Here is a 24,100-nt window from a genome sequence, read left to right as displayed (position 1 = left end):
ATTATTTATTCAGCAAGAAGGGGGTCTTTTTTTTTTTAAAGATTTTATTTATTTATTTGTCAGAGAGAGAGATAGAGAGATCACAAGCAGGGGGAGCGGCAGGCAGAGGGGGAGGGAGAAGAAGGCTCCCCGCTGAGCAAGGAGCCCGATGTGGGACTTGATCCCAGGACAGTGGGATCATGACCTAAGCTGAAGTCAGACACTTAACCAGCTGAGCCACACGGGTGTCCCAGGAAGGGGGTCTTGATAAATGCATCAGGTTTCAAAACTCCGGGAGTTCAGAAAATGAAGTTTCCTGATACTTTTTATCCAGGGCTAATGATCTCCATGCCCTCCCAAAAGGCAGTTGAGAGGTGTGTGTGCGGGGGGTGTCACCTGCTCGGGGATGCTGGTGGGAAGACATCTCCTGGTCTTCTTTTCTTTCCCGAGGAGAGGCCAGCCGCCCAGCCTCAGGGGAGGCAGCCTATGACTGCACATTCTGGAATTCACTTGCTCACAGGTGTCTGCCGCCCTGGCCCCGGTTCAGCATAACGTTTTCCCTGGAGGAATGCCACCCTTAGGATTTCCTTGTCTACCAACTCTGTTATTGTCAAAGCTTTCAGCTTGGATCGGAGAGAGGTTGGTTTGTCTGGACATTGCCAGAAAAGTGCCTACGCATAACCTCCTGTCTGAGCGCCTGCCAAAGAAAGCTGTTATCTCTTCATGGCAGTTTGGGGCTTGAAGATGCACCAGATAGTGGCTGGTCCCGCTCCAGGCGGTTCTGCTCACTCTCTGACATGCAGGGCCCCCGTCCTGACCCCTCACCTTTGTCCTTCCTCCTCTGTCCTCATGTACTCCCGGCTGCCTTGACTTGGCTCCTGCTTCCTGGGCGCTCTTGGGTGCTCTGCGGCCCTGGGGAAGGCCTGGGAACCAGGAATGTGGGCTGCCGTCCTTATTATGCCGTGCCGTTTGCAGAGCTGAGTGACCTGGCACAAGGCCCTCATTGCACAGCCTACGTCTCAGTTTTTCTCAGGGAAAATAATCCCTGCCGCTGATTCACAGCTCAGATTAAATGAGATTACATGAGATGGAAGTGCATTGCTAATCAGAATGTTAGCTGGTAACATCTATCAGAAGCTTCTTGAGGAGAAAGGCAGCCTTCTGTGGCTCACAGTGCAACGCGTGCTCAGACTAGAAGCTCGGTAACGTCCAGCTGAAAGAAAGAGGTTCACTCTGTGGTTTTCACAGGGAACTCAGTTCTCCAGGGACCCATCCCCCAGTGACATTCCCAGTCACCTTTGATTAACGCTCGGGTGACTCAGTTGCTCTGAGAGGTCTTTTAACAAATCAGTCTTTCTTTCTCTTTCTTTTCCTTTTGCTTTGCCTTTTCAAGGGGACTTCCCCTATTTGGCATCCTTAAATAACTTCATTAAGCATCTCATGGTGTAGGGCCAGAATGTCAGTTCTTTGATTAAGACCATTACCTGAAGTGAGTTCAGAGGCTCTAGGAGAGCCAGAGCTGATGGTGATGCACCCGAGGAAAATCACTCCCTCTGCACATCCCCCCAAAACAGTCGCCGTGGCATTCTGCACCAGCTGATGCAGGCTCGGTACCAGTTCATAAATCAGAACTTTTCTGGAATGTAGGTCATGTTAGCGCTACAGTACGTGGGGCAGCATCCTTCATCCAAAGCACAGACATATCTTGCTGAACAATAAGAAGGAGCTGGAGGAAGTTTAAGTCCAGGGCTGATAAATTGCTCTTTCCTCTCCATGCGGCCTCCCTCCTGCGGGCTTTGAGCTTTTGGTGTCTGTAGAAGTGTCTCCAGTTTGGATGGGGACCCTGGAAAGCCAGCCGGCCCTTGATTTGGTTGGGCTCTTGAATCCTGCCCTTGGCTGTGTCTGTGGAAGCCACCTCTACTTTATATTTCCTACTTGGAGGAAGAGGTCTTGTGTCTTGTGACTGTTCACGTTTGTCAGATACCTACTGAATTCCTACAGTGTCTGGAACTCTTCTAGACTCTGGAACTCTGCATTAGGTAACCAGAGAGACACAGGCCCAGCCCTCACGGGTTTATCTGTTTCATCCTCAAGTGGTTAGCTCACAGTGTTTAAAGTCACACCCATATCATGAATTGTATTCTGTGCAAACACGTTAATTCTGCATAGAGAAAAGGTTCATTCATCCCAACATACTACACCCCTGATCCTGGCCAACGAGCTGGCAGGTGTGTGCTGTTGATTGCAAGAGTCTGGGGAAGTTGGGAGCTGCTCTGGACGCTGTCACCGTCAGCCAACAGGTTTTCATTGAGCGTCCTTTATGTGCCCAGCAGTGGAGAGAAAATCATTTCAGAACATGCCTGCCAATGCTTTTTTTCTTTTTTTTTTAAGTTTTTATTTATTTGAGAGAGAGAGAGAGAGAGCATAAGCAGGGGGAGTGGCAGAGGCAGAGGGAGAAGCAGGCTCCCCGCTGAGCAGAGCCAGATGCGAGACTCGATCCCAGGACCCTGGGATCGTGACCTGAGCCAAAGGCAGACGCTTAACCAACTGAGCCACCCAGGCGCCCCTGCCAATTCTCTTTTCATTAGAGCACCACAATGTGTGTCAGAGGAGATTGCTTTTATATATATAAGTATATTTGTATATATGTTTGTAGAGTAAAACAAGAAAAGTTATTAAACATTTATTACATTGGATGTTGTTAACTGCTGGAAAGCTATTAGGTATTGGAAGATTAGAAATGGTAATGAGTATAAATCTTAGACCAAAAACTGCGGTGTGCAAGAAATCACATTTAAAATCTTTTCTGTGAAGTTGTCCAATCTGCGGCAGATGCCTCTTTGCACTAAAGTGGTGGAAAACCCCCCCTCCCTCTCAAGTGTCTGGGGTCCTCCCCCGAACCAAGCTGTTAGGGGCTCGGGTCTCTCAGCCCACCCTCCCTGCAGGCCCGGGGGCTTGTGGACACTTCCCTGCCACACGCAGGACTTGGGAGTCTGTGAAGGTGTGCGGGGCTCTGCTCACCATCCCCTCCTCCTGGGGAAGCTGGGCTGCCAGGCCCCTGCTCACCTAGACCTTCAGGCCTCCCTGAGCCCCCCACTCCCTCCCCGGAGGCACTGGGCAAGTGTACCCCGTGGGAACAAAAGGAGGAGGCAATGCTCTGAGTACAGAAGAATGTCTCAAAATACCACCCAGCCCCGCCCCTTAATTGTGTAATCTGGAAAGACTTATCAAGCATGGTTGGATCCCACGAGTGTGTTACTGCTCTCTCCTTTGTTAGGTGCACAAACCAGCTCAGGTGAAATCCTTGCCATCTGAGTGGCAGTCATATGGATGGTACACGAATCCGTGATAGATTCGGGGCTGCACCTCATCTTTACCCCCTTGCGTTGGTCTCTCTGCTGCCATGTGCCCCTCAGCTGCTCCTGAGGCTTGTGAAGCCCCCTCCGACGGGCAGTATTAACAAGCACGGCAGTGTGTTTAGAAAGTGGGCATTAGGAGCATCCAGGCGAATCGTGTGTTTTGCTCTATTTATTTATTTGTAGTTTTAAAGAATTTTTTTTTTGGAAGATTAGCTTTTTACCTGTGTCCCTTTGACAGTATCTTTTGTTTTTTTTAATTTCTGTCTTTTTACTTTCTGTCACTGCACACCTCCTGGTTTTGTGGTTGGGCCTGTGGATCGGGGGCAGTGATGGGTGAATGAAAACAACATGTGTTCCTGACGAAGGGCACAATACCTCACTTCATGACTAGGGCCTTTCCTGTTTCTGAAACGAGGCCAAAAATGCCTCAGGGAAGTATAACTCTGGCCCCAAACAGGAGAAGAGATGACTGTGGTGGTGAGGGGGCCTGGCCTGGGGGCTCCTGGTGCCAAGATGTCTCTGGGGAGCGTGCACACCAGAGGACCAGGTCAGGGGAAAGAACGTTCCTCCAAACGGCTGATCTTGAGCGAGAGTACCCTTTCCATCCCCCCTCTTGTCGGCCAGCACGTCCAAATGCGTAGTTTCATAAGAAACCCCAAGTGCCGGGTGCCCGTCCGTCGTTGAGCACCTTTACCCCAGAGTGCCAGTCCCCGTCCGCTGACTCTGCTGCCTTCAATTTGTTGGACCAAACTCTGATCTTGAAACACACAGGAGACATCTGGGGAGGGTGTAAATAATGATAATCACAGAGTAGTCCCTAAAGTATAGGCTAGGAAGCACTTAATGGCGTGGGCAGATTTTCCCTGGGTTTAGGATCGACTGCAATTTCCACTTTAAAATTGCTACTTATGTGACTTGGAGTATAAGCATAAAGGAAGCTATTCTAACATTTTATGTTTTTGAGGGGAAGGAGCGGCCAGGAGAAGCTGAGAGAACAATAAGGGACCAACCAGAATGGGCAAAACCCTTTGGATTCCTTTCTGCACTTTAGAATTTAAAACTCTTTTCGGGGCACCTGGCTGGCTCAGTTGGTAGAGCGTGCTACTCTTGATCTCAGGGTTGTGAGTTCAAGCCCCACGTTGGGGCTCAAATAAATAAATAAAAATAGAATTAAACTACTTTCTAAGCAGCTACAGTGATTAGATGTATGGGGCTTTTCATTCTGCTTGGCTTCCCTTGTTGAGATGTTTTGGAAGAACGTGGTGTTATGGCCAGCCTCCAACATGGCCACCAGTGTTTCCCGCCTCCAGATACTCAAATCCAGGGATATCCTCTCCCACCTTGGGCCAGAGTTGGTCTGTGTGACCAATAGAATATGGCAGAAATGATGGCATGCCATTTCTGAAATAAGATTATAATGGGGCATTGGCTTCTGTTGTCAGTCGTTCTCTTTCTTGGGTCACTTACTTGGAGGGAAGCTGCCCGCCTTTTCATAGTGGCCCTATGGAGAAGCCCACATGGTGGGCCACTGAGCCTCTGGCAGACAGCCAGTGAGAACCTGAGGTGTGCCAGAAACCCCATGAGTGAGCTTGGGAATGCCTCCTCCAGCCTTTGTCCAGCCTTGAATTGGCTGCGGTCCCTGCTGACAGCTTCACTGCAACCTCGTGAAACACTCTGAGCCAGTGGCTAAGCCACTCCCAGACTCCTGAGCCCCAAAACTGGGTGAAATAATGTTTGTTGCTTTAAGCAACAAGTGTTTTATTAGCGATAGGTGATAAATACACATGGCTTAGCTCTTAATCTATACATCTGTCTATAATGATATAATTTTTAAGCTGTGATTCTACTCCTATTTTCTATTTTAGCATTGATGAACTAAGATGTGAAGAATTTATTTCTATGCTTGCCCTAGCTCATAGATTGCAAGCATCTTGAAGGTAGCCCTTTGTCAGGACTTGCCACAGTGCCAGGCCCATGGAAGGGGCTCTGTAATTATGTGTTGAGTTAATGAATAAATGCATTTTATTTAAAGAAAAGAAGAGAAGGTGTTTTAGTTAAAGGGAGGCATCTACCTATTCAGGTCTGTTTTGTGAATATGAAAGGGATGTTTGAGATTCATACTGGAGTAGTTACCTGAATTTTCCCTTCTTTGGATCCTTGTTAAATTCAAATAGTGTTTTCTTTTTCCTAACTTGACCTCAACTTATGACCATGCTCTATTATCATGCTTCACGTTTGATAAACCTAAACCTAAGGGTTTCTTTGAAACAGCCCCACTCAATTTGGAAAGAGGCTGCTCTGGATCCCAAAGAGTTAGCAGTCACCTGTATGGGAAAGTCAGTGTATTAGTGTTCTATTACTGTCATAACAAATTGTCACAAACTCAGTGGCTCTAAGAACCACACATTGATTATCTTATGGTTCTGTAGGTCTGAAGTTCAACACAAGTCCCACTGGGTTATAACAAGCAAGGTATTGACATGGCTGCATTTCTTTCTGGAAACTCTAGGGTGAGAATCTGCTTCCAGCTTCTAAAGGCCACTCTCCCTCCTTGGTTTATGGCCCCATTCCTCCAGACCAAGGTGATCCTTATTAGGGGGGACTTTGAATTGTGGGGTATCTCCTAGTTCCTGAGAATGTGATTGAGTGTTGAAATGTGAGCACATCGACTCCAGTTTATGGTGTGTATTTCCTTCCCTTGGAGGAAGGTTTCATATGAAACCATGGCAGATCCAGACATTTTATGCGAGGTCCAGATTTAGGACCGGGGAATCAGCACTAGGGCAGAGTTCCTCTGTCTTAACCACTTTCCTCATTTGAGAAAAAAAAAAAAAGGGAAATACAACAAACATAGGAGAAAAACCTCCCAACATAGGTAATATAGGATGATGTTAGAATTTAGTGTTGTGATGTATGACAGAAGAGGAGAAGGTGTCCTTACATCTTTTCAGAGATCACTGAAGATAACTTATGGTAAGGTATCAAGAGGACCTGAGTTTTCTACCTTGATTGCACAAGTTAAGATCTGAGTAGTTTAATACAGTTGGAAAAGACTGTAAACCACCTACATCATCACAAACCCTATCACACCTGAATTGAACTTGGAGAGAAAGAAAAAAACCACTTGTAATTGGAGATCAACCATGCAAGATAGAGAATAGGTTTCTCCCTGATTCTTTCAAGGCAGAAGGCAAGACTCCAGGAACGTGTGGCAGTGTTATGGTCACCCCGTGTATCCTGCTAACCAGTTGTCTGGTATTTAATGAATCAAGGGAAGTTTACTACATGTCTGCTGCATGTCCAGCCCCACATTAGGCATTGGATATGCACAATCAGGGAGATTTGTGCTATTGGCTACACAGGGTGTCACAGCCTACGTGGAAAGGGAGGTAAGCATGAGAAAAATTCACAGTGAAATGAGGGAGAAAAGAAGGACAGTAAGTGTTTGTGGGAAGACTGATTAACTGCTTCCTCTGAAAAGACCTTGCAGCAATGGTGGGCACTTAAGTTGGGCCCTGAAAGATGAGGAGGATTTTTAGGAGGAGAAGGAGGGCAGGGCATTCCAGTCTGAAGAACCCCGTCACTGTAAGTGTTGTGAATCTTACCACAGGTACTGACTGTAATAGTCTAAGTCACCGAATCCGGGGGCGCCTGGGTGGCTCAGTCGGTTGGGCATCTGACTCTTGGTTTCAGCTCAGATCATGATCTCAGGGTTGTGAGATCAAGCCCCAAGTCTGGGCTCTGCGCTCAATTGGAGTTTGCTTGAGGATTCTCTTTCTCTCTCCCTCTGCCCCTCCTCTCACTCATGCTCTCTCTCTCTCAAATAAATAAATCTTAAAAAAAAAAAAGATGTCGCAGAATCTGACTTAGACATGGGCTAAGTGGTCATGTCTCACTTCTGCCATCCAGGCAATTCTGTATACGTGAGAATGTTTTCAGTCTATGTAATAGAAAAACCACCTCAAACCAGTTTAAATTAGAAAATAAAGGGAATTTATTGGTGCCCAGATCTCAAAAACATAGAATTGGGTCAAGCTTCAGATACAGTTTGATAAAGGCATTTGGTAGCAAAATGGTTGCCAAGTGTCAGGTTGACATATCCCACCATCTGGAAGAGGAGCTACTCCCCTCTCCCTCCAACTCTCAAACACAAGTCTCAGGGTTCATTCTCTTTGACCGAATTTAGGGCACATACCCAGCCGTTCTTCCAAACCAGTCTCTGTGGCCAGAGGAGCACCCGTTGCTGGTTGGTTGAGGCCCTGGTGGGTTTAGGCTCTGGTTACTGCCAGGCCTGGGGTGAGGGAGCCAGGTGGAGGCTGATGAGATCAGGCCAGTCAGGGTACATCGCTAAATTGGGGCTTGAGGTGGGTTCCCTCGTATCACAGGCCACTTTCGGGAGTGGTGGGGGTGGGGGTGGGAGTGGGGGAATGGGTGCTGCCAGTGGCAGCCCACACTGTACACTCACCAAGGCCCACTGCAAAAGCCTGGCTGCGTGGTTGATTTCAGGTGGGCAGGGATCACTTGCTCAGAGAGTGATGGGGTTGTGGCTGCTGAGCACCTACCTCATACCAACCACAGTGTTTGGAGTTTTACCTAATTGCATCTGGTCCTTAATTTAAATTTTTAAAAAATTTTTTAATTTAAATTAATTTAGTTAGCATACAGTGTATTATCAGTTTCAGGGGTAGAATTGAGTGATTCATCAGTTGCCTATAACGTCCAGTGCTTATTACATCAAGTGCCTTCCATAATGTCCATCATCCAGTTACCCCAGTCCCCTACCCCCTTCCCTCCAGCAGCCCTCAGTTTGTTTCCTAGAGTCAAGAGTCTCTTATAGTTTGTCTCCCTCTCTTTTTATCTTATTTTATTTTTCCTTCCCTTCCCCTATGTTCATCTGTTTTGTTTCTTAAATTCCACATATGAGTGAAATCATAGGGCATTTGTCTTTCTTTGACTGACTTATTTTGCTTAACATAATACCCTCTAGTTCCATCCACATCATCGCAAATGGCAAGATTTCATTGTTTCTGATGGTTGAGTAATAGTCCATTGTATATATACACACCACATCTTCTTTATCCATTTATCTGTCAGTGGACAGCTGGGCTTTTTCCATAGTTTGGCTATTGTGGACATTGCTGCTATAAAATTGGGGTGCAGGTGCTCCTTTGAATCACTGTTTTTGTACCCTTTTAATAAATACTGAGTAGTGCAATTGCTGGGTCATAGAGTAGTTCTGTTTTTAACTTTTTGAGGAGCTTCCATACAGTTTTCTAGAGTGGCTTCACCAGCTTGCATTCCCACCAACAGTGTAAGAGGGTTCTCCTTTCTCCACATCCTCACCAACATTTGTTGTTCCCTGTCTTGTTAATTTTAGCCATTCTGACTGGTGTAAGGTGGTATCTCATTGTGGTTTTGAGTTGTATTTCCCTGATGCCAAGTGACGTTGAGCATTTTTTCATAAGTCTGTTGGCCATTTGTAGGTCTTCTTTGGAGAAGTGTCTGTTCATGTTTTTTGCCCATCTCTTGACGGGATATTTTGGTTTTGGGGTGTTGAGTTCAATAAGTTCTTTAGAAGATCTTGGATACTAGCCCTTTATCTGATACGTCATTTGCAAATATCTTCTTCCATTCCGTAGGTTGCCTTTTAGTTTCATTGACCATTTCCTTTGCTATGCAGAAGCTTTTTATCCTGATGAGGTCCCAATAGTTCATTTTTGCTTTTGTTTCCCTTGCCTCTGGAGACATGTCTAACAAGAAGTTGCTATGGCCGAGGTCAAAGAGGTTTCTGCCTGTGTTCTCCTCTGGGATCTTGATGGATTCCTGTCTCACATTTAGGTCTTTCATCCATTTTGAATTTATTTTTGTGTATGGTGTAAGAAAGTGGTTAATGACAGTTTTTTGAGGGAAGTAATCTTCCATCATTTCCAGTGGAGAAAACTGAGACCAGAGAGAAAATGACTTGACCAAGGCTGCCTGCCTAGGAAATGGCCAAACGAGGACTGGAACCAACAACCACTATTTCCAGGGATTGAGCTCTGTTCCAGTACAGCTGTGACCATATTTGGGAACTTCTGATTGTTAGGTCTGGGGGCTGTGTGTGTGTGTGTGTCTGGAGCGGTGGTTCTCAGGCCCAGGAGAGCATTGGAGTTCTGAGGGAGACCATTATAAAAATATAGTTTCCTGGTCTCTATGCCAGTTCAATTGAATCAGAATCTGGTTGTGGGACCTTGGAAATTGTTTGTTTTGTTTTGTTTTGTGTTTTTGTTTCTTTTTAGGTAGAGGCTCCTCGCCCAGTGTTCAGTATGGGGCTTGAACTCACGATCCTGAGATCAAGACCTGAGCTGAGATCAAGAGTTGGTCGCTTAACTGACTGAGCCATCCAGGCACCCCAGAAATTATATTGTTTTTCAAAAAGCTCCAGAGTTGATTCTCTAGCACAAATGGCTTTGGTAACCCCTACTCTAGAATATAGCCAATCTCTTCTCTCTCAAGAGCTGGGGCTTCGGAATCAGAAGAGTTCAACTCCCCTTTCCATGTTTCTAAGTCCTGTACCTTGGGCAAGTTTCTTAATAACTCCTTTGTTTTCTCCTTTGTAACCTGGGAATAATAACGCAACCTCTAGACAATGGGGTATTGTGAGGAATAGGTGAAGACCACGCACGTGGTGCTCTCAGCATGATGCGGGCACACAGAAGGGATTCAGAGGGTATCCCTTGTTACTAATAATCGTTAAACTTCCCTGCTTCCTTCAGTTCTTTTTAAGAGTGTGTTTTCTATGTCTGTGTCTTTTTGCCCCTGTGTGATTCCCCTCCACTTTCTAGAAGGGTGGTGTCTGGGAGGGTGTACCTCAGCACAAAACTCTAGACATCTGACCACGTCAGTGAACAATAGGACCATGATTTCCTGAGGCCTGAGTGCAAGGATTCTCTGTATGCAAATGTTCTCTGGTATTGAATCTTGGAATTTCCCATCTTTGTTTAAGTTCTTTTCTCTTGGGAAATTTATCAGTGATGATTACAGGAACATCTGGATTCTTCAAGATTTTTTTGGACGTTCTTCAACTTGGTCTCAGGCCTAAGCTGTGTTTGGAGGCATGGATGGATGTAAGAGTTGGTTTCATCATAAAAGTGGGTTGTTTCCAAGACTGCTGTGATCTCTTTTATCTAGTACAGATCTGTCAGCATTTTCCTATCCAGCTACAAGTGATGACTAATTTGAAATGGGATAGGTGGACCTTCCAGCTTGCTGCACACATGCAGTGACATTTACAGAAAATGCAAGTATGTTCATTTAGTTCTATTCATTTTTGTTTCTTGAGCCCCAAATACATGTTTATTTGCTGTGCCCATCGGAACTAGTTTTCTTTAAAATATCTGTAAGGTTGGGGCGCCTTGGTGGCCCAGTCAGTTAAGCATCCTGACTGAGCCACCCAGGCGCTCCTCTTCAAAAAAAATTTTAGCAGACTCCTAAGCATCCCCAAATCTAATGTCTGTGTCTCCTCGCATTCCTGGAAGAGGTGACGTGAACAAGAGATTTAACATGTTCTAATTGAAGTGAAATAAATCTATGACTGTCTAAAATTTAGTATTTCAGGTGACCTTGAAATGTGTGTGTTCCCTTGTTCAGAGTCACCGATAATGTTATCTAAAAATTCTTTTTAGTAGGGCTCATATTTTGAGCCAGGTATTGTCAGCATGAGAGATTCAAAGACTTACTTCTGAGAACCTTCCAGTCTAGTGTAGTGATAGGCTTGCGAACAGATTATTTCTTTCAAGAGGGCAAGTTCCCAGTAGAGTGGGAGCAGGAGAGGGACCTAAATCCAAGAGGACTGGGGAAGGTTTTGTAAAGAAGAGCATACTGGCGCAAGGGTTTTATAGAGAAACAGTTTTCCAGGCAGAGGGAATAGGATATACAGAAGTTTTTAGATGTGAGAGAATGTGACATGTCACATGGCAATGCTAGAGCTTAAAATATGAGAAGGGGGTGACTAGAAATGAGGTCAGAGAGATAGGAAGGATGCAAACATTGAAAGCTCTGAGTGCCTTGCAGAAGATGTAGAAACTATTTCAGTGGTAATGGGAGCCACTGAGCAATTTCTTGCATAGAGGATTAGCAGGTGTGATTCAAAGATCCCAGTCTGTGCAATGTGGAGATTAGGTAGAGAGAGCTAGAAGTCAGGACGCCTGAATGGTGTGGCCATCTCACCTGTCCAGATGAGATGATGTTGACCGAAGTTGGGGCAGAGGTCACAGAGATGGGAACAAAGGGACAGATTTGAGATATACTTAGTAGGTGGATTGGACAGACTTGGGATATGATTGAGCATGAGACATGAAGACATGTTTGTCCTTAAGGACTGCTTTGCATGACTGAGTAATTGGGAGGGCATTAAGATAAAGGAGGGAGAACAGGAATTTGGTAGAAGGTAATGGGTTCACTTTTAGGCATTGATGTCTTTGAGGTGCCTTTTGGACAAATAGAAGGAATTGTCTAACTGATGACTGTTATATGAATTTGAAGTTTAAGAGAGAGGTCTAGACTTGAGAGTCATCAGGATGTTGATGTGAGTTAGAGATACAGGTATAGATGAGCATTCTCAGGCAAAATATGTACAGTGGGGGCACCTGGGTGGCACAGTGGGTTAAGCATCCGACGGGATTTCGGATCAGATCATGGTCTTGGGTTCCCGGGATCAAGCCCTGCATTGGGCTCCACTCTCAGCAGGGAGTCTGCTTGTCCCTCTCCCTCTGTTTCTTCCCCTGCTTGCACACGCACGCGCCCTCTCTCTCTAAAATAAATAAATAAATCTTTTTAAAAAAGTATACAGTGAAAAGAAGAGGGCCAAGGACAGGGCCTGAAGGACTATCAACCTTAAGGGGATGGTGAAAGCGGACACTTCTAAAAAGGAGACCAAAAAGGGATGGGGGTGTGGGGGCGGTGAGGTGATAGGAGACCCAGGATGGAGAGATGTTACAAGACCCAGAGGAGGAGGGAATGCCACTTGGACAGGTGAGCAATGCCAGATAGAGCAGACTGTGTAAGGTAGATACTTGAGTATCCATTGACTTGCAAACTCCAGTTGATGAAGGACCTGGCAGGTGTGTGTTTGGTGGGCTTGACAGAGAGCAGATGTCAGGTTGCAGAGCAGGAAGGAGTAAGTCGGAAGGAAGAAGGTGGTGTATGGAGAACATTCCTTTAAGCATTTGAATACATAAAGAAGAGAGAGATATACTATGCCCATTCCCGATGAGGTCAAAGGAGATTTTTGCTTGTGTTTTAAGATGAGAGAAATTTGAACATGTTTATATGCTTAGGACAAGAAGCAGCCTGGAGGGAGAGGCTCAGGAATCTGGGATGAAAGGGCAAAATCAGTGTAGCAGTTCTTAGGATCGTGTTTCTCAATGCTTGGTCTGGAACCAACAGTATCAGCTTTGCGCAGTGGCAGTATTGTAGCCAATGAGGTTTATCCGAGGCGTGATTATTGCTAATTGGAACCAACAGTATCAACGTCACCTGGAAATTTGTTAGAAAAGTAAATTATCAATACCCACATCAGATCTCCTGAGTCAGAAACTCTGGGTTTGGGCCAGGGTGGGTTTAAGAAGCCCTCCAGGTGATTCTGATGCACACTCCCAGTTTGAGAAGTCCTGTCCTCGAGGGATAGGAGGGGTGGGATCCAGAGCCCAGGTGGTACACACACCTTGCCCGGGAAGGGAGGGTGCTCCTGCAAGGGCACAGGTACAAATAAACTCATGGTGTGTTTTTGTGAAGCTGGGGGAGTTTGCTCCCGATTGCATAATTTTTCTTGTAGAAACAGGAAGCAGCTTTGTCTACTGAAAGATCCTGGGGTAAGAGTAGGGTTGATTAAGTCCATTCAAATGCATACACATTTAGGTTTTGGAAATAGTGCCTCCCGGTTGAACTAGAATGTGAGTAGTTTTAAGCTGAAATATACCTTATTCTTTCTCTCATCCTGTTCCTTATTTCTTTTGGCCCTTCTCACCAGCAGCAAAATATCTTACTTACTGGTTCCTGATCCCTTCGAACCAAAACTGTCCCATCATACTATGTATTTGGAGACTCAGTCTTTAGATGTTTGGGACTTTGTGTTTGTTTGTGGTTTCAATGGTGCTTTTATATCATTTCCTTAAATCATTGGAAACTTTGGAGAGATGGCTGAAATCACATCATCAAGAAGCAGAACAAAGAAGAGAATTGAAGCAGGGATCCATCATACCAATCGGAGAGACTTACGGATGTTCGATTTTATTAACACTCCCACACAGGTTTGAAACAAACAAGGGAAGATCAGCACAGCTCGTTTAAGAAGAAAAGTCAAACCGTGTAAAAATCTGCTGTGGGCATCTGGTCAGGACTCCCAAGAGCCCATAGAGCCTGGACTTTTGATCTCCTCAGATGGGTTTCTTAGCTGGTCATGAAAAGTGGTTGTCATTTCATTGTAGGATTTCAGTCTTGTGAAGGAGTTTGACAGAGAAGCAGCATTTTGGCCTGTGTGGTTCTCCTAGAAAAGCAACGAGTCTCTGTAATTAGCCATTAACTTTCTTTCCCTATTTTGTTTCCTTTTGATGAAAGTGCATTTATATTAATTCTAATAGAGGCACACCATCCCCCAAGGGCGGATGTTAGAACTGGAAATAATATCCTGAAGGTTGTGGCAAAATAAGGTCAGGTGAGGAAGAGGGGACACTTGGTGTCTGTTAGACCTTCAGTATCACGTTTCTCAGCAGGTAGCAGGGGAGCAAGGTCAAGGTGAGACATCAGCTACCTCCATGCAGAGCCCCAGGGCCTTCAAGAGTCTTTTAGGAAATGCTGGACCATATCTCTTATGGTGTGATTGCAAGAGAAATAGGGAGGGCGCTTGGGTGGCTCAGTCGGTTCAGCATCTGCCTTCGGCTGAGGTCATGATCTCAGGGTCCTGGGATCGAGTCCCGCATCAGGCTCCCTGCTCCACGGAAAGTCTGCTTCTCCCTCTCCCTTTGCCCCTCCCCCCGCTCATGCTTGCTCTCTCTCTTTCTTTCTCAAATAAGTAAGTAAATGAATGAATGAAATAGGGAAATCCTCTTCTAACTGGAATATAACACTCTTCAAAGCAGGTCTAATGAATCAATCCTTGTGTGATTTTTTTGCTCATCCTATGGAATAAATAGACTCGCTGAATGTTATAGGAACAGTTTATATGGACCATGCCATGACATTTTTCTGTAGTACCCAGATTTTTTATTGCAGGGGATATGAATGAAATATGAATTAAGTAGGTTTAAGAGGGAATTAATTAAAGAAAACTTGTTATATCAGGATTTCTTTGATAGAGTATTTAACTTACAAATAATCCTTTTACTGTTATATCAGGTCACCCTTCAGACTGACATTTTGATTTTTTTCATATTTCATCAGAAACCGAGGCAATAAATGCCACCTTTATTTAAATCTAAATGTGATCTTATCATCACTGTAATTAAAACCTCCACTGCCTTTAAAGATGGGAACTCAGTATTACCCAAAAAAACTTTACGGGAGAATATGCCTTGGTTATGTAGGAGAGTCATAGCTCCATGAACCTCCTGACAAGAAGGTGCCCCAGTGCTCAGGGTCCTAGGGACCCTGGATGTAACCACAGCCAGCCCAGAGAGAAGACCAGGAGAGGCTCCTGTCCGAGCGTGCCTTGAAGACATGGGGATGGAAGCAATAGTTCTTTAGAGTGAGCGGAAAAAATAGAGAAAAATAATAGCGAATTCTTTCTTTATGCGACACGTTCTGTGTGATCATTTTCCAAGTTAAAGGACCCTTTCTTACTTTAAACCTAACCATAAACAATTTTATTGGAGCCAGAACTTGCACATGCTTTTAATATTAACACTAAAGGATCTTTCTCAGGAAATGTCTGGCTTTTCCTTTTCTTTCTTTGCTTTTGTTATGGTAGGATAGATGGGGCTTTTTCTTTCCAATCTGAAAATCTTTTTTTTTCCTCAGTACCTTGAGCATTTGTGTTTATAACTGTTTGGCTTCTGACAGCTGTTTTGGGTTCCTCTGTGTGAAGGAATCCTTACATTTGAACTGCTTTGCAAGTGTTTATTCCCTTCAAACATTCCTAATGTAAATGCATATATATATATATACACATATATATATAGAAAAGGGACTTTGAAAGGTGCTTCTTCGTTAGGTTTAATCTGTCCTGACAACTCAGCATTATTGAATTCTTGTAGTGATTATGCCCCGCTTGTTTGTCTAAGTTGGTGCTCACGGAGGGCTCCTAGGTAGTTAACTGAGGGGCATCCAGTGGCAGCTCCCAGATCCTTATGGTCAGGTCTCTCAGCAGGGACAGAGCTCTGGACACTGGCCTGGCCCAGTGGGCATCCTCTCGCACTACCTGTCGTAGAATCTCAACATTTATTCGGCTCCATCTTCATACCTAAAAGCAGGTATTTGAGGCATCAGAGATAGAGATCTGAGCCAGACAGACAAGGTCTCTGTTCCCTGAGAGCTTGATGTTTAGCAGAATCACAGTGGGAAGATTCAGATGAGGGCTTGGGAGACTTTTTTGTAAAAGACAAGATAGTAAATATTTTAGGCTTTTGGGGCTTTCTGAGTTTTTGTTATAACTATTCTACTCTGTGCTTGAGCACAAAAGCAGCCACAGACGGTACTTTAGTTAATGGGCAGGGCTGAGTAGCAATAAAACTTTATTTACAAAACAGGTGGCCAACGTATCACGGCTTTGTCCAGATAATGCCGGCAATCCAGTGGACAGCTTCTGTATCCCACATCTGGACTGGGATTTTGTTTCCCATGCTCTCAGGCATCTCACCAGGCAGCATCGGGCAGCCGTAGAGACAAAGTGCATTTCTCAGCATTTGCTGGTTATTGCAAAATTATTGACGGCTGCATTTGTCATGTGCTTGGTATTATTTTCTCTGCCTTGGGTTTAGTAGGTTTTCTCAGTCTCCTCAGTGAGGGTGTATCACCCTGATTTGCTCTACCTGTCATGTGTGTAGGAGAAGCAGAAAGGAAACAGACAAACCCAGGTCCAAACCCTGACCTTGGAATGGAGCATACCTGCTCCCATTCCCGCTCGAGGGAACGGTGGTGCCGCAGACCTACCTCCAGCTGTGCGTAACCTTTCAGCTGGGTCCTATGGGTGATTCAGGATTTGGGTCTGACCCTCGGGAAGTTCACAGGCACAGGAGTCAAATAGATGAAGAAAGTTCTGCCTTCCTTCCCCGGTTGTGTCTGACTCCCTGTCCCACTGAAGCAAGGAAGCTGAGAATGACCAAGACCCCAGCCCCGTGCTAGATGAGTTCACAATAAAGCCAGTCGATAATAACGCACAGTGAAATGCAATCAAGTGATACCGCCTGCAACAGAGACCACGCGGCCTGGACCGTGGCCCGTCCCTCTGTGTAATTCACACGGCTTCCCAGCATGCCACGCGCCCGTCTGCGAGGCAGGTTACCGGCTCAGGTTAGGTTACCTGCCTCAGGCAGGTTACCGCCCTGCTTCCGGGCGAGGAGAAGACGCAGGAATCCGCCCCCACAGCTGACACGGAGCAGGGCTAGCGTCTGAGCCCAGGCAGTCTGACTCTAGGACTGTGCTTCCACCCGCCAGGCTCTAGAAGATAATTCTGCTCTTTATAAGTATGTATGCGAAGGTGTAACCTCCGGGAGATTGCTTTTTTTTTTTTTCTTTTTACAAAAAAACAAAAACAAAAACGTTTTGTTAACAGCATTTTTATTTTTTGACAAAAGTGCTCACTATGCCTGGGATATTCGAAGCTGGATCCAGCCCACAGATGTGTTTGGCCAACACAGGTTTTTTTAGAAATCTGAATTTGGACACTATTCCTTTCCACGGGCTGCCAGAACGAAGTACCACAAACGGGGTGTCCGCAGAGTTGGCCCCTGTCAGGGTTTGGAGAACGTGTGCTCCGTTGCTGTCTCTCGGGACTGGCGACAGCTGGCTCTCCTCGCTGTCTCTTGGCTCCTAGATGCGTCACTCCGATCTCTGCCTGCACCTTCCTGCGGAGTCCTGTGTCTCTCCTCCTGCGTCCTTCTTACGAGGATCACCGGTCACACTGGAGTAGGGGCACCGGCTCCAGCAGGACCTCGTTTAACTGATCCCATCTACAGTGACCCTGTCGCCCAGTCATATACTGAGATACTTGGGGTTGGGGCTTCAACATATCTTTTTTCAACAGACACCTTTATTTTTATTTTTTTAAAAGATTTTATTTATTTGACAGAGAGAGACACAGCGAGAGAGGGAACACAAGCAGGGGCAGGGGGAGAAGGAGAAGCAGGCCTCCCGCAGAGCGGGGAGCCCGATGTGGGGCTCGATCCCAGGACCCTGGGATCATGACCTGAGCTGAAGGCAGAAAGCTTAACGACTGAGCCACCCAGGCGCCCCAAACAGACACCTTTAGATAGGGTAGAGTTCCCTCTTCACCCCCACCTCTCCCATTACTTTACTCTGGAAGAGAGTCACAAGTCTCTGTGGCTGCTGGCCTCCTTGGGCATTTGAGTCGACTGTCCTGCCTTCCAGATGTTTCTGTTTGGTACCGTGGTGGTGGTGGTGAGAGAGAAGGTTTGAACGACAGATTTCCAGTCATCTCATTTGCTTCACTATGAAGCTGAGTTTATTCTCTTCACTAAAGGGTTCCTGCCCCATATTAGAAGGCACATCCCACTGGGAAAGGTGGATATTTGAGGGTAGGCTATACTGCCCTGTATTTTTAGTCCCTTTCCCGCGTGTTTCCGGGGAAAAGACTATTTAGCCCTGGGCACCGTGTGGGTTAGCAGGAGTTGGGAGAAACGCTGGGAGGGAGTGGATACTGGGAACCCGGCAGAGGTGGGGCAGGGAGCAGCTCATGCTGACCAGCATGCTTGCCGCCTGCGCTATTGCATTTAGGACAGACTCTAAGAAAGCTCCGGGAATAGTTCTCCTTCTCCCGCTCTCCCACTTAATTTCTTCCAATAAAGATGATTCCTACTCACTCATTGGGTAGAAAGCCCACTCTGTAAAAGGGCTCTTTAAACCCAGAATACCTATAGGACCAAATTAACTTTGTAAGGGACGAAAATGACAAAGGGCAACCATTGGTACTTATTGTTTTACAGGAACACTTAGTTGACTTTTAGTCTATTGCCATTCTGGTTAATTTCTACTAACCTTTAAATGCTCAGCAAACTTTCCGAGCACCCGCCATTATGTTGGATACCATGAGAGACATGAAGATGGATGAAAAGTGATTCTTGCCCTAGAGGGGCTTATACATTAGGGGTGAAAGTATGCATACGAATATAAATGATAGAACAAGGGATGGGCAAAGGAACGCATAAAGATGCCACATTTCTCAGATGTTCAGACTTAGAAGAGTTTACTTGATCATTCATGGAGCCAGCGTTGATTGGCTCCTCCAGTGGGCCAGGCCCACTGCATTATAATAGGCATAAATGGTAGCATAATGAGGGACGTGGACTCTGGGCACGACTTCCTGGCTTGGACTTGGCTCTGCTTCTCACTGGCTGCATGACCCGAAGCACGTGTTTAACTTCTCTTTCTCTTGGATTTCTTCATCTGTAAAATGAAGATATTAGTCCCTACCACCTGGGGTTTGGGCGAGGATGAAAAGAGCATATATGGACAGGCTGAGGGTGAGAGCGAGCACACACTGTAAAGGCAGTATGACTTCCGGGGCGCCTGGTTGGTTGAGTCGGTTAAGCATCTGACTCTTGATTTTGGCTCAGGTCATGATCTCAAGGTTGTGAGATCGAGCCCCGTGTCTGGGCTTCACACTGGGCGTGGAGCCTGCTTAAGATTCTCTCTCTCCCTCTCCACCCCTGCTTATGCACACATGTGCTCTCTCTCTCTCTCAAAAAAATAAATAAGTAAATAAAAGTAGTATGACCCCTGCTTTCCTGGAGCTTACCTTTCAGAGATATTAATGATAAGTCAAAAAGAAATAAAGAACTAGTACAATTTGGGGTAGGTGGAGAGCAAACGAAAGACAGTATTATCATGCAATGGAGAGAGTATTAAAGAAAACTACTTTGAATTTTGTGACCAGGGATGGACTCCCTACAAAGGTGGTGTGTTTAAGCTGCCTGAGGGAGCAAGCGTGGAGAAGAGGAGGGAAAGCAGGAATTGCGCAGTGGGTAGCAGGCAGGGCCGGATCAAGCAGAGCCTCGGAGGCCATTTGGAGAAGTTTGCATTTTATTATTCCAAAGCAGTGGAAGGCCATTGAAAGGTTTGAAACACGAGCGTGACTGTGAACATCTAATTCATGTTTTAAAAACATGATTTTGATACTATGTGCAGAATAGATCTGAGGGGTCAGGAGTGTAGGCTGAGTACGAGGTGGTTAAAGTAGCACAGGAGACGAATTCGCTTTCACTAGGAGGTTGGCATGGGAGATGAAAAGAAGTGAGCAGATTCAGGACACTATCTGGAGGCAGAATGGTCTGGACTCTGATGAACTGGATCCGATGGGTGAGAAACAGAGAGAAAGAGGAAGGTTTTTGCTCTCTCTCAGGCTTCTGATCTGAGCCTTTGGGTTGATGAGATGGGAAGGAGGGAGGGAAGGATAGGTTTGGGGGCAGCATGGAGTCATGTTAAATTGAAGAATGTCACTGACAGAGACTTCTCACCGAAATGCAGTTTTAGAGAAAATGAGTGTCACGGCTGGGACACTCCCAGCGGGAGACATGGCTCTGAGAGATGTGGGCGGGGGGAGAGGGGGACTGGGGGCGTGTGCCTGGCCAAGTGGCCCCCTTAGCAGAAGCCAGCCCTGACAGAGAGGGTGGCTGTTAGCCCTCTCCCTTTTCCCCTTCCAGATGTCCACAATAAGTTACTTATTTTCACCTGACTTTATTTGGATAAAAGTCTCGTGGAAGCGGAAGGGAGAAGCTAATGTCTGCACCTCCATCATTTAGCAGACACGTGGGAGGGACCTAGCTGGTGTTTAATAAATATTTGTAGATTGGCTGAAGACCATGTGCACGACACAGATGCCCCGGGTTCCGTGGCCTCTTGAAATCCCTTCCAGGGCTGTGTCTGCAAACTTCTGACCTCAGAAACTATAACCTCAGAAACAGGATTAGAATCCCAGCAGAAGCAGCAAAGAGGATGGCAGTTGTATCAAAGACCGTTTGAAGGTGGTTTCTGTACCGTTGCAAGTTTGGGCTTCGTCCTCCCCTGCAGGCACCCTCACTTCACGACTCTGCCCTTCTGTAGCCGAGGGCAGCAGTGGGGTGTGTGGCCGTGGGGCCCCTCGGCCCGTGTGGGCAGCGGGGTGGGGACAGTTACAGTGGCAGGTGGGGTCCTCATTTGTGTATAGAACGCCCGGCAGTGGGCTAGGTGCTAATACATACTGTGCTGGTTAAGGTAAGGTCGGGCTCCTCTAACAAAGGGACTCGGCAATAGGCGACAGCTGGAAAGAGACTGATGTTTATTTCTTCCTCACCAATGGCACGTTGTGAATGGTCCAAGTTCATGAGTGGCTCTGCTCCATGCTGTTCCTTAGTGCCCAGGTTCCTGGGATGGTGTTTCTCTACCATCCCTGAGGGGCTTGTCATCATAGGCTCTCTCCAACGAGAAGGAGCAAAGAAAACCCAGGAGGGGCGAGCCCACTCATGTTCCACTGGAGAGAACTTAGTCATGTGGCCAAGCCTGATCCTGGGGCTGGGGTGGGGGGGGACCTGGAAAAGTAGTTCCTTCCTGAGCCCCGGGAGCAGGGAAGACCAAGTGTCGGTGAACAACTAGCACTTTCCAGCACATCCCATGGTGCAGGCATTTTTCTGTACATTTTGCAGATGAGGACATTGAACTTGGAGAGGTTCGTTTACTTGATTTGCCCAAGATCACCAGGTTTTAGGGGGGAAGGCACAGAGTCTAACTCGGCTGTGTCTGATTCCGAAAACTTGTGCTCTCTTCACCACATCGCCAGGGAACGCTTTGTCATTGTCATAGAACAGTGAGCTTACAGAGGAACTGAGTGCATATTAACTCGCTTGTGGCTTTAGAAGCACATCTCCAGCCACCGGACTTACCCAGCCAGCTGGCGTGTTTCATGACCGAGCAGCAGAGTCAAAATGTAGTGTAATCCTAATGAATCATAATCTGATCTCCTTGACCTCAGCTTTCAGGAGATAGAGGTGAGGACAAGAAGACAATCTGGTTATGAGAGTCTTATTAAAACATTCTAGGGATGGCCTGGGGTCAGAGGAGATTCAGATCAGTGCCTGCTGCTCACTTGGGACAGTTACAGCGAAGGGTGGGTCAGAGGCACTGCAAGCCTGGCGGTCATCTCAGAGGAGGTGGGTCGATGATAGCGCAGCTGCGCCTGGAAGGACAGCAGAGCGTTCACGGCAGACTTGCCCTCAGCTGGGCTTTGGGGTCTGCATCCCTTGGTCACTTGCCAGCCATGTCACTTTGGACAAGTTTCTCATCTTCCCAAGCCTGAGATCTCTCATCTGTGAAGTAGGGTTCATAAAGCATTGCTTTAAGTATTAGTGGCCTACCACGAAGCAGCATTGGATTTTCCCTCAGGATGAATAATGCGGTTTAATCAGACCAGAGTGTGTGTTCTGTTAATAGCCTGTGTAAACTAAAATTGTGCAATAGCTAGTTTGGGTGCAACTAGGTATTCAAATGAAACATTGACATTTTTATATGTTGTTTTAATTTTTTTTTTTTAAAGATTTTATTTATTTGACAGAGAGAGACACAGTGAGAGAGGGAACACAAGCAGGGGGAGCGGGAGAGGGAGAAGCAGGGAGCCCGATGCAGGGCTCGATCCCAGGACCCTGGGATCATGACCTGGGCCAAAGGCAGACGCTTAACGACTGAGCCACCCAGGAGCCCCTATATGTTGTTTTAATAGTCCTTATGATAAATGTCAACAAAGTGTACTTTTTAGAGACACTTGGGTTTTACACACACTTTGAGAGGTAATAAAATCTCCCATTGATGCTAATAGCATTCAAACGGAGTAAAGACTTAGCGGTGTGACAAAAAGTAAGTTACCTTGCTCTTTTCCTAATGTAATCTGAATTTTAAAACAACACAAAGGAATGCTGTTGGTATTTATTCAGGGATCTGTGCATGCAGTTGATAGATACCATTTATCTCTGACAGAGGAATCCATACTCTTGGCCTTTTCCCCCCGTCAGTTAGTTGGGATTTCCTCAAAACCCCTTGCCCTTTGCAGAGTTGGTGTGCTCTTAAGTAAATGAACAGAGTATATACTTTGGGGTTTGTGCTGACTGATTTATAACAGGATGGCAAATCCAGCACAGAAAACAGGGTCAGGCAAATACCGTGGCTCAGGGACTCAGCTGATTCCAACAGAGAGCTTTTTGCTCAGTGTGTCCTTCCCCTGCAGCAGAGGAAGGTGGGGGCTGAGGCCTGGACCCCATGTGTACTGTAAGCTCTGGCAGAACATTATCCTCGCTGTTACTGGGGGAAGAAGTGGTTGCAGTTGTTACATTGTTAGCGACGGTCCTGTTACTCCTGGTTATCTGTTGTTAGGTGCCATCCCCTGAACAGTCATTAATTAATTATTGTGACTAATTCGTGCAGTGACCCGATGCTAATTTCAATTCATCCAAGGCTCTCAGTTTCTTAATTTAAAGAGAAAAAAATCTAGCAGACTTATTTTTATTATATTTTGCCTCCTGTTCTGACTTAACAAAGAGAATTCACAAGTACTTTTTTTTTTTGAGGAGAAAGATCAGTTTAAAGAGTATTACCAAGGTAACACGGTATTAACTGAGAAAGCCATGAGCATTACATACTTCAGAGGTGGTTTCTCAGAGCACAGAAGCAATCCCTGAAGTGTCCCAGTTTTATGATGCAGAGTGTTTTCAGCTTCTCTCGTGATCAGGGATGGGAAGAGGGAACATTTCCCCAGCAGTCTGTGCAGACATCTTCCATCACTTGGAAAGACACAGACCTGAGGATCATATTTGACAACGCAGGAAGGATGTGGGCAGCACAGAGTTATTAATTGGAATTTGGGAAATGTGTGTTTTGTGTCTACCATCTACACTTGTGACGTAGGCATTGTTATAGTTGTCTTAATATGTGGAAGACTCAGTTTTTGAAAGGTTGAATAACTTGAACAAGGTCATGAGATTAAAATATGCCAGAGCCAGGATGTAAACCCACAAATCTGACTTCAAAGTCCGTACCCTCTGCTTTGCCTTGCAGTGGTTTCAAAAACACATATTTGTAACAAAATTTATTTGGCCTTGACCTTCTTTCACCCTTTGCTTTGGAGCGTGTCCTTTTTCATTGTAATGCAAATTCTAAATCACTTTGTTGAAATGAGAAGTTCTAACCATTCCTTCTTAAAAAAGGAGTTTGGGTATTTTTAAAAAATATTTTATTTAAATGGCCAACAGACACATGAAAATTGCTCAATATTGCTCAGCATCAGGGAAATCCAAATCAAAACCTCAATGAGATACCACCTCACACCAGTCAGAATGGCTAAAATTAACAAGTCAGGAAACGACAGATGTTGGTGGGGATGCGGAGAAAGGGGAACCCTCCTACACTATTGGTGCGAATGCAAGCTGGTGCAGCCACTCTGGAAAACAGTATGGAGGTTCCTCAAAAAGTTGAAAATAGAGCTACCATATGATCCAGCAATTGCACTACTGGGTATTTACCCCAAAGATACAAAAATAGGAATCCGAAAGGGTACATGCACCCCGATGTTTATAGCAGCAATGTCCACA

The 24,100-nt window shown here is 45.8% G+C and overlaps 1 protein-coding gene and 1 pseudogene across 5 annotated transcripts in view; both read left to right on the top strand.

The window, feature by feature from the left end:
- SMYD3 (SET and MYND domain containing 3) overlaps positions 1 to 24,100 on the top strand; it is a 713,262-nt gene that overhangs the window by 501,223 nt on the left and 187,939 nt on the right. The window lies entirely within an intron of this gene.
- Positions 12,769 to 12,927, top strand: LOC123847156 (U4 spliceosomal RNA; annotated as a pseudogene).

This window comes from Mirounga angustirostris, unplaced genomic scaffold (genome assembly GCF_029215605.1).
Source record: "Mirounga angustirostris isolate CCGP_5_RB_7025 unplaced genomic scaffold, mMirAng1.0.hap1 SCAF_6, whole genome shotgun sequence".
Lineage (NCBI taxonomy): Eukaryota > Metazoa > Chordata > Mammalia > Carnivora > Phocidae > Mirounga > Mirounga angustirostris.
The sequence above is the reverse complement of the archived record's forward strand: the minus strand, read 5'-3'. Positions and strand labels throughout refer to the sequence as shown.